At 31.5% G+C, this 10,728-nt stretch overlaps 1 long non-coding RNA gene across 1 annotated transcript; it reads left to right on the forward strand.

Moving 5' to 3' along the window:
• Positions 1-1,549: 1,549 nt before the first annotated feature.
• On the forward strand, positions 1,550-8,071 carry LOC149077603 (uncharacterized). The gene is made up of 6 exons (XR_016194172.1): positions 1,550-1,637; positions 3,063-3,122; positions 4,502-4,576; positions 4,686-4,769; positions 7,784-7,879; positions 7,997-8,071. It is a non-coding gene; the product is annotated as an uncharacterized LOC149077603 (long non-coding RNA).
• Positions 8,072-10,728: the final 2,657 nt, after the last annotated feature.

Here is a 10,728-nt window from a genome sequence, read left to right on the forward strand (position 1 = left end):
CAGCTTTATTCGTTCATGAGTACAAAAATTATTAGAATGTACCAGGCACCCTCATACTGTAATTATATACAATATGCACTCCTACACTGATTATTATTTTATGAAATTAAAATAATGATACTACTTATTTAAGGATTACATTATAAAAGTTATTTCATAAAACTTTAAAAATTCGGTCATTAAGTCAGACATTTATTACTGAATGTAACGGATAGGCTTTTTGGTAGTTTTTTTTCATGTTTTGTAAACGATCTTTTATCAAACCTTTATAGTGTAGTCCCGGTCTTAAACAAATTTAATCATTGTAGTTTTATTGAGTACGAGTATATATTTCAATGTGACATATTTTGAATTATTCAATTAGGAATCTAATGATCCGGAGAAATTGTTTGATAACAATGGAAAGCCAGATCTATCTAAAATAACTGAAAATGCTAAAGATTTCATCAAGGAAAATCCTGAATATGTAAGTAGGGGAATTCAGTTATACCGTATTCACCTGCATTATCCGTCATGCCATAAAAATCGAGGAACATCAGCTTTTTTTAATATTGAAGTCCATCCCCAGCATACTGGTTCTGTAAGAGAATCACGATACACATTGAGAAGAACGGTTTCAATCTATATTAAATGCTGAAAAAAACGCGAATAGGAATAAAACCCTTTTTCATTTTATTAAACGTCTTTTTTGTCTGGAATTTGATAGCAATGGTGAAAATTATGCATTTATTTATAGCTCCTACCTAATTATCACCAACCTAATACGAAAATACAGCTAGTATGTTTTGCACTTTTTTGCATGTTAGAGATTGAAGAAACATGCTGTTGTTTTTGTATAACAGTATCATATTTTGCAGTGCGATATTCATTAAATTTTTGCTCTGATTATTGAAATCTTAAACAATGATCAAAGAATACAAAAATAATTCAAAGTCTGCTTGTTTTCCCCCGTTAAGCACATCTAATTATTTAAGAAAATGAAAATGCTTAGTGTATCCGACAAGCTTCAAATTAACCAATTCAATAGATATCTTTGAGAGTCCAGACATTTTTAATAATTTTCCAGAATCCGTGACGCGAATTTCCCGGCATGCCGTTTAATGCGGGGTAATACAGTTCTTTTTAATTCACAAGAACAGATGCTCGTTATTTACACGGCAGTGAAATTTATACTAATGCAGGTTTCGTCATTGATTTTTGTCCTCGAATTAAGAGTATTTTTTCGATATATCTAATCAAAGTACTACAATCAAGTTTTTCCTTTGCGTCAGTATATTGACCGTGCATTTTATTTTGGTGTTTATATGGTATAGTGCAATATTTGAGCAAACAAGGCAATAAATCGAATTCAATTTTTTTACAGGTAAAAGTGAGTGTTGAAGACATTTTCCAAACAATATCTATAATATTGAAAAATACAACCAACCTTGTATAAATCAACCTTACGTGAGACATTTCGTTTCGGTTTTTTTCATTGCGATCATATTGATTACAATCTATTGATTTCTTAAATTTATTCGATTTATTTATATTTCACACCGCCATATTAGGATCGCAAGAGATATAGAATCACAATTAGATTCCACCGTGATGATGATACGACTGATGACGACGATGGCAGTCCTAAAGATGACTCGGTGAATGAGAATTTTAGGCTATATTCTATTAGGATAAAACAGTTTATCGTGTTTAAAAAAAAAATGCATCATAAAGGAATCTTACTAGACGAGACATCTTTTTGAGAATTCATTTCTGAGCATTTTTTATAAAATGGTATCGATAATAACCAAAGCCAGGATATTGTTGACTTGAAAAATCCCATAAAATGAGAATAAAAAATTCCCAGAAAAATGCAAATATCATCAACATCCGAGCCCTGATAATAAAAGTTTTCATAATAATATGATTAATAACATGTTTTGATAGAGAGTGTCTCAGATTAATGAAAACGATGTCATACACATTTTGAATTACTTTACTTATGTCATTTTCTATGAAAAAGCCCCATTTTTATGCAAAATTTCAAGAAAAATTCAACTAATATTCGAAAATTCGATTGCAAAAAAATCTATGAATGAAAGGATTTGTTATTTTCATGGTAGATTTTTAGCTAGTGATGATGCAGTTACGAACTAAAATTGAAAAGTGGTATTGCTGTGCACAATAAAAGATTGCGTGGTATGCTCATAATTTATACTCAAATTTGTTGATGCACGTGCGAATTTTTTGAAATTTAATTTAACACATCGTGTACAAAACACACAAATACATGTAATGGACCTTAGATTTTGGTTCAAAATGTTAACAGTATATGGCAAAATACCATATTAAAATTTTGTAATGATACCAACAGCTGATGTTTTATAAATTATGTTTCAAACTCAAGTAAAATGTCTAAAATTGGCATTTTTTGTAAAACAATTTTCAAGTTTTTATTACAGCTTTATGAAAAACGCAACACAAAAGTGGGCATAAGATAAGTTTTAAGCATTAAAGAAATAAAGCAAGGCCTGTTTTGAAATCACAGGAAATGGGGTCTTGCATTGAAGATCAAAATAGCAAATGGATATTTCATTTCAAAATGACGTTTTCAACATGGTCGGATACTTTAACTTGAAAGAAACTGTAATCTGGGGGAAAAAAAGAAGTCTTAAGCGAGAGAATTTCTTGAGCGGGATCGACTATATTAGGAAACATTTTTCAGAGAAATTCTCTTTATCTGAAGTTTTGTTCAACCGTAAAATGCCTTTATTCTTTTACCCACTTCTTTTATCTATCACAAGCAGTGATTATTAACCACAAACAAATTATCTGTGAAAAATTTGAATAGAGAGAGGAGCAAAGAGCTTTCTAATGCTCGGAACAACCAAGTAAAATGCAACTTCTTCAGTCAAGTATCGAATATTTTCATCTTGCGCATTTATTGCATGATCATCGGCAAATACCGAACTCTTGTATTTCATTGTACAATCAATTGGCAGAAATAAATATTTTACGTTTAGAATAAAGTAAGAAACGAAAGAAATACCTTTAAAAAAAAATTCCAATTTATCTTTAAATAGAAGAAACCAGGAAAACCCGATGATGGAGATAAGAAACAGCCCGGAAAAGATACACCCACTGTAAGTGTTAAACAAGTTTTAATGATTTTTACCATCTCTAATAGTTTTTCCTCTAAACAATTTATCGTAACAACCGTTTTTTTCCCCTCTCAACAGCCAATAGCAATAACTACTAAAAAAATATGAAAGCATCGCAAGTGGATTAACGTCAACTCAAAGTAAAATTTCGCAAATTAACGGTATAATTGCTTGGCAACTGATGTAAATTTGCTTAAAATTTCTCACCAGCTTGGATGAAAACTCGGTAAAAGTTGCTTAAGGACTCATGAATAGTTAATTAATACTCTCTTTATTTCTCTGTCTTCACTACTTCTGATTGATTCTAGTGAATGTGAATGTTTTTTTTTCTGAAGAGTCTGGTATGATAAGGCTGATAACATTTCTAATACAAATACAACGCCACAATAGGCAAAATGCCCGACGAGGTGGCTGAGAAAAAGATGCCCATACAAATATGGATGCCATATATTTCAAAAATACAGCAACACAATTAAAAATTCAATTACAAACAACATTATTACCCAATTAAAAATGCAATTACAAACAATATTATTACCCAATTAAAAATGCAATTACACAAGCAGCATTCTTCGTCTCTTTATACAAATTTTAGTAGCAAAGCAATACAAATATGAATATTACTCTCAAATATGGCGATTTTAGATTCATTAGAATCGTGTTCTTTGATTAAAATCCTGATGGCATTGTTGAGGTGTTATCAGAAGTTGCTGATTAGTAAGATCTGTTGAGATGAATTTGAGCGTTTCATTCACATTTGTCTCATGTACATCAATAAATCCGACGGATTTTGTCATTTTAATTATATCGTACTTTTATTATATCTAATTTGCAAGCCCATTTTTATGCTTAAAATCAAACTACAAAAAAAATTTTACAGGTTGCAGTTTAAAAAGTCAACTTTTCAAAATCGCGTTATAGTGAAATCGCGGGAAAAAAAAACGTTTTAAACGAGACAACGCCTTGAGCGGGATCGACTGTATTATGTAATCTTTTTCGAGCAAATTCTCTTTATCTGAAGTTTTGTTCGACCGAGAAAATCCTCTATTGTTTTTTTCCACTCACTTTACCTATCACAAGCAGTGATTATAAAACACAAATCAATTTTCTTTGAAAAAATTAAATAGAGAGAGGAGCAGAGAGCTTTTTAAGGCTCGGAACAATCTAACAAAATGCATCTTCCTCAGTGAAGTATGAAATATTTCCTTCACCTTGTACATTTATGACATGATCACCAGCAAATAACGAACTCTTGTATTTCATTGTCTAATCGATTGGTATAAATAAATATTTCATATGTAGAATAAAGTAAGAGACGAAAGGAAGACCTTTAAGAAATTTTTTAATTTATCTTCAAATAGAAGAATGAACCAGAACAACCTGATGATGGAGATAAAGATGATACCAAGAAACAACCAGGGAAAGAAACAATCATTGTAAGTGTTGAACAAATATATTTTAGTGATTTTTTTTCCATCTCTCAATTTTCTTCAAAACTAAAATATTTTAAACTTTAAAAAAATATTTTAATTTATCTTTAAACAGAAAAGAGAACCAGATCAACCTGATGATGATGATGATGATGATGAAGGAGATACCAAGAAGAAACCCGGGAAAAGAACAACCACTGTAAGTGTTAAACAAGATTTAAAGATTTTTATCATCTCTAATAACTTTTTTCCAAACTATTTATCGTAACAGACATTATTTTTTCTGCTCGGTGTAATTACTTTCTAACATGTCAATATCTGATGTATCCGATTCGGTTAAACGGGGTGGGCCAAAGGTCAGAGACACATTTCATAATTTATATAAAATCAAGCTTATGAGAGAGAAGTGGTAGTGAAATAAACATATTGCTCCAGATGTTTTTTCTGGAAAATGAAAGAAGTTCAAAATTCCATGCATAGATTACAGTTATTACATTACTCTACCGTTTACATTACATTACTCTACCGTTTACATTACATTACTCTACCGTTTACATTACATTACTCTACCGTTTACATTACATTACTCTACCGTTTACATTACATTACTCTACCGTTTACATTACATTACTCTACCGTTTACATTACATTACTCTACCGTTTACATTACATTACTCTACCGTTTACATTACATTATTTTTACATTATTACACATTTATATTATTACATTACTTTACCGTTTATAATTGATTAAAATTAAGCACTTTGATACGAATCATGCAAATAATCGATACTTTATTGCGAACAATCGATACTGCAGATCGTGTTAGCAAATGCATGAATTTGGATAATGTAAATTTAAGATACGACTTGCTTGGCCTAAAACGATATATCCATCAAAGCAAAAGGTGCGAAACCATCATAAGGTGCTTCATGAAAAACAGCTCAAAACTGAAATGTGCACTGTTACTGTTTGACAAAATTTTGCTTTTGTTGTGTACATGTTTTAAGGTACAATACAAGCAATGCATGAAGTTTTGTACTTCTTTTGATATCCCAGAAGTAATGCTCGACCATGGCATTGCAAAATATCACTATAAGATGTCAGTGTGTTGATTTTATATTGGTTTTTTAAAATAAGTCAGGACTTTGGTCATGGCGCTCTGTATATTACGCTTAACCGCTAAAATGACTTGCTGATCTTTCCAATCATACTTTTTTGAAAACTCTTTGTCATAGAATCAGTTTCCAATGAAGGTATAATTAAAATTTCAAGAGAATAAGAACGTAACAACAAATTGCTAGAAGAAGGAAGTTTTCCTACCTTTAAGACCCAGTGTCCATCTCAATGGAAATCATTATGTAAATGCTTAAATAGGAGTGCAAATTTAAAAAAAAATTATATGGTATAAGAAGTATAAGGTATAGAGATACTTTAAAAAATACTGTAGTTGAGAAAACTCCACAGTAAAATAATTTTTTGAGGAAAAAAATAAAAAAGAACTTTATTGTGTATAAGCCAAGAAGCACCGATGACTGACATAAATTGTGGCAACGTTACCACCGTAGTGTTACCAACGTGAAATATAAATCTGATTCAGTAAAGGGATTGTTGTCAATACCAAAAAGCCAATAATGAACCTTATCGCACGAGAAACCAATTTGCTGTGGATATTTGAAGGTTATGTCCATTGAGATGGACTCTGGGTCTGAAAAGGTTAAACAATTTTTAGTGAGTTTTATCATCTCTAACAATTTTCTTCCAAATTATTAATCTCAACAGCTAATAACCAAAAATATTAAATTTATATGAAGGTATCGTAAGAAAGGTTGATGTTAACTCAAGTAACAAAATTTCACAAATCAACGTTATACTTGTTTGGCAGCTGATGTGAATTTGGCTAAAATCTCCCTTCAACTTGGATTAAAATTTTCTTAGGATGGAATTGAACTATAGAAGTTTCATAAAAGTTCATTAATAAAACTTGAAAAATACAACCCATAAGAGCATTGGTTGAAGTTGCTCGAATGTAACCGATAACCTTATTGGTTGAATTTTTTAAGTTTTATAAATGAACTTTTATATTGTGATCCCTGCCTTAAAAACTCAAATAAATAGTTCTGTAGCCGTTTTGTTGAAGTCATGCTGGTTACGAAATTACAGAACTTGGACATTTTGATGCCACATGACTACTTAGTGGCACTCGTATGAATTTGTTTCCATGACCTGGTTTGATATCTCGTAATTTAAGGTTTGGTCCTATATGACCATAATTTATAGTCCAGGACCATTTCAAACTCGCGCATCTCAGACACTCATAAATACGTGAGAGATACGCCCCAATCGGTCAGAAATTCGCCAGAGGTATGTCTACTGCCCATATTACACTATAGAAGTTTTATAAAAGATATTTGTCAAAAATCTTTTTTAAAACTTGAATTTAAATTTATTTTTTTCTACGTAGAAATGAATAATAAATAGTTCATTTTCACTTTGAATTTAGCTTCGTCGCTATCAAAGTTGACCTTACATTGTCATATTTATTTATCAAACCTATTTGATAAAACATATTTTGTAAAGCAAGGGCCAAATTTTAAGGGGCAGGTAAAATACACATAAAGAAGAATTTTTTGTGTAGCATTGTGAGTTCAGAAATGAAAAGTGTTGGTGGAAAAACACGAAATGCTAAGGAAATGAAAAAAAAAAAGTTTTTTATTTACATCATTATGGGAAAGTCTTGCTGAGAATGATTTGATACAATTAAATGATGAAACATCCGACCATTAACAGTGAGTGATAAAGCCCTGGAAGTATCAATGCAACGATTGGCGTGCATGGAAAACTTTTTTCATTTCCTCAGTATTCCGTGTTTTTTCTGCCAAAACTTTTCATTTCCGACCCCACATTGCTATACAAGAAATGATTCTTTATGTGTATTTTACCTTCCCTTAAAGTTTGACCCATGAGTTAAAGGACACACTGCGTGTGTGTGTAGTTCAAATCCTACCGCCAATATTCATCACGCAGCGATATCCTTGGAGTGATTTTCGATATTTCAGGAAATATCTAGCCACCACATTTTTCTGTCGGAGTGGATCAAATTGTGTGTTTGGTTTCCGATTATAAATAAATATCACATTCAAAAACATATTTTCTGTATTTTTATCGTTTTACGGCAATTAAGATACTAATTTCGGCATTCTTTTCAATAGCGTACAAGAACCGTGACAACGACTATATACACATCAGATGGAAGGAAAATAGTCACTAAAAATACAAAAAACACAAATAATGATAATAAACCAGTCGTAAGTATAAGTTTCAGAACAAATTATTCGATTCTGCAAACCCTGTAATTGAATTGTCGTTTTGTTTTCGATTTTAACACGATCAACCTTTTCGCGTTTTTTCCCCTTTTATTACAGGATGAATCCGATCTCACAGATGTAGTTGAAGAAGACAAAGTATCTAAGAAAAATATCGATGAGATCAAGGACATTGTAAGTTTTTACCTTCATAATGTGTTGTTTGTACATCATACTGTACATCGTAATTTTTAGAATTGCAGATTTTCAAATCATGAAACGTAGAGGTATTTTGCAGAGCAATTATTTCTCTAAGATTCTCTATAACTAAATAATTTAATTTCTATCAGGAAATCTTTCTTATATAAATATATATTTAAAAAAATGATTTACTGAATAAATTTGATGCTTTATACACGATTGTGATTTAATAAATGAAATTAATAATAAACCAATATCACTTAATTAATATTACGATCATTGGAAAAATGATAATGTAATTTTAAAAATAATAATTCCTATACAGTTGATACAAAATCGGTATCGCCTCGGTATAGAGTATAATATCTTTGAAATAATATTTTTATATATAATATATTTTTAATTATATATATATTATGTATTATATACTTTAGAAATGGTTTATATATAATATATTCAACAACCATATTTTTATGGGCATCCTTTTTTCAGCCGCTTCGTTGGGCATTTTGTCTGTTGTGGTATTTGTATTTTTATAATATTATTGGTATATATATATGTAATATCTTTCTCGATTTCTTTCTTTCAATAGACAAAAGTGAGTATTGTACTGTTTGTATCTATATGCGTGCAGGATTTTCTAAAATATTCCATGCTAATCCCGTTTATCACTTGAAAAACCCCGTTTCAGCGAGAAAGGGCTCGAGCATTTCCCTATAATGGAAGATTTTTAATTTGTAACCAATCAAGATCGGACAGTAATAAATGCAAAATATTTTAGCAGATTAGTATTACATTGGCTTTATAATCGTTTTATTTTAGAATTAGTTACTTAACTTATGAACTGCTTCCGTGTTTTATAGAAGAGGAGGAATAGCAGGTTGATCAACATGTTTGAAAAGACATATTAATACCAAACTTTCAAACTCTTAAAATAATGTATATGCAGTGAAGCCTCGATGCAAGGATACTCTGTGTGGAACAATAAAAACTATCGTAATAGAAGGATTATCGTATATCGAGGGGCAACATTATCCCAACGTGCCACGCCACTAAATTTAGGCTGTTTTCTAAATCATATTTTCTAAATCTGCGTTATTAGTAGCTATCAGTAAAACGTCCTTTGAAGTATTTACGTGCCTCGAAAAAACTAATTTATCAGTTGATTAATAAAACTCATTTAGATGTATTGCCCCTGCAGAATATTTATCGTATTGTACTATCGTGTGTTACACAGAAGGTAGCAATATCAACAACTTCAACAACACTTACGGTGATCATGTTGAGCAAAACCCCAATGCTATTGAAGTGATGAAGTTAAAATTATATTCAAGACAATTTTGATCGATATATAAAAAATATCATTGTGTGTAGCGGTTTTCCAAATCTCTACAGAAAATATCATTATAACGGGATTCATTGTAGTAGAGGATATCGTTGTATAGAGAAGAGTTCAACATTAAACTATGGACAATTCCAAAGAATATTTGACAAAACATCGTTGTAGAGGGATTTATCGTTACATTTGGTATCGCTTTAACGAGGTTTCACTGTATCCCACTTGAAACTGTAATAAGTGGAAAAATGTCCATACAAAATTTTCGAGCGCAAATTAGAAATTCATTTAAAGGAATATGACAAGTACTGGAGTGGTAGAAATGTTTATCTTCACCAGTGAAAAAAACCTCCACAATTTAGCGCAGTCACAGGGTTTAATCAAGAAGTCAATGCCATATTCATCACTTAATTTTGAATTTCTTGCGATTACGATCAAAATTTTCTCTAAAGAATCCTTTTTAGTTATTTTCTGTTTTCTGGGGAGGCAAATAACATTTTTATTACAAAATTATATAAAATTGTTGCATGGTTTTTTTTTTTTAAATTTGATTTCCTCCAATTTTTTTTCTATTATCAAGGATGAACTGAAGCCTTACGACATTAAAGACGATAAAACGATTTCTAAAGTTGTTCGAATCATCTTCAGAATAGTGAGTATCGATTAAGTGAAGAAATTCATGAGCAGTTACTGGATGAGAATTTTCTAAATTTCATCTATAAATCGTAATTACGTGGTTAAATAATCATACGTGGTTGAGAGATAGGCCCAACGGGATACGGTCAGCGGGGAATTCTCTGATTGGACAGGTTTCAAAAGAGGAGTCCCTCCTCTTGGCCCCAAACTTTTTCATTTTTTATCGATAAACTCCATCAGGGTATTGATGGGATTGTTAGCAAATTCACAGATGACTCGAAGACAATGGGGGTAGCCGGGCATCAAAGCGATAGGGAGTTTTTCTACACAAACTTGAATATGATTGCAGCGTGCGCAAATGAAGGGAGCATGACGTTTAGCGTTGAAAAGGGCATGGTCGCTCATTTTGGTGCAAACAATCCACGGTTCTCTAGCAAGTTAAATGGTGTCTCTATCCCGGATGCAACTAGGGTCACCGCGATCTGAGAATTTTCATTAACGAGCGGCTTAGGTTTTCTGAACGTTGTTCGGCGGTGGTCAAAATATCGAATAGAATGTTCGGTTTCATTCTTAAAAAAAAGGTGTCACGTTCTTCTAAAGTGATTCTTCCGCTTTTCCGAGGCTTAGTTTGCCCTGGACTGGAGTAGGCTGAAGATTTGGACACCATACCTACAGAGGG

Source organism: Pholcus phalangioides, unplaced genomic scaffold (genome assembly GCF_987345545.1).
Source record: "Pholcus phalangioides strain wild (caught in Gottingen) unplaced genomic scaffold, Ppha-v1.0 ptg000015l_1, whole genome shotgun sequence".
Taxonomy (NCBI): Eukaryota; Metazoa; Arthropoda; class Arachnida; order Araneae; family Pholcidae; genus Pholcus; species Pholcus phalangioides.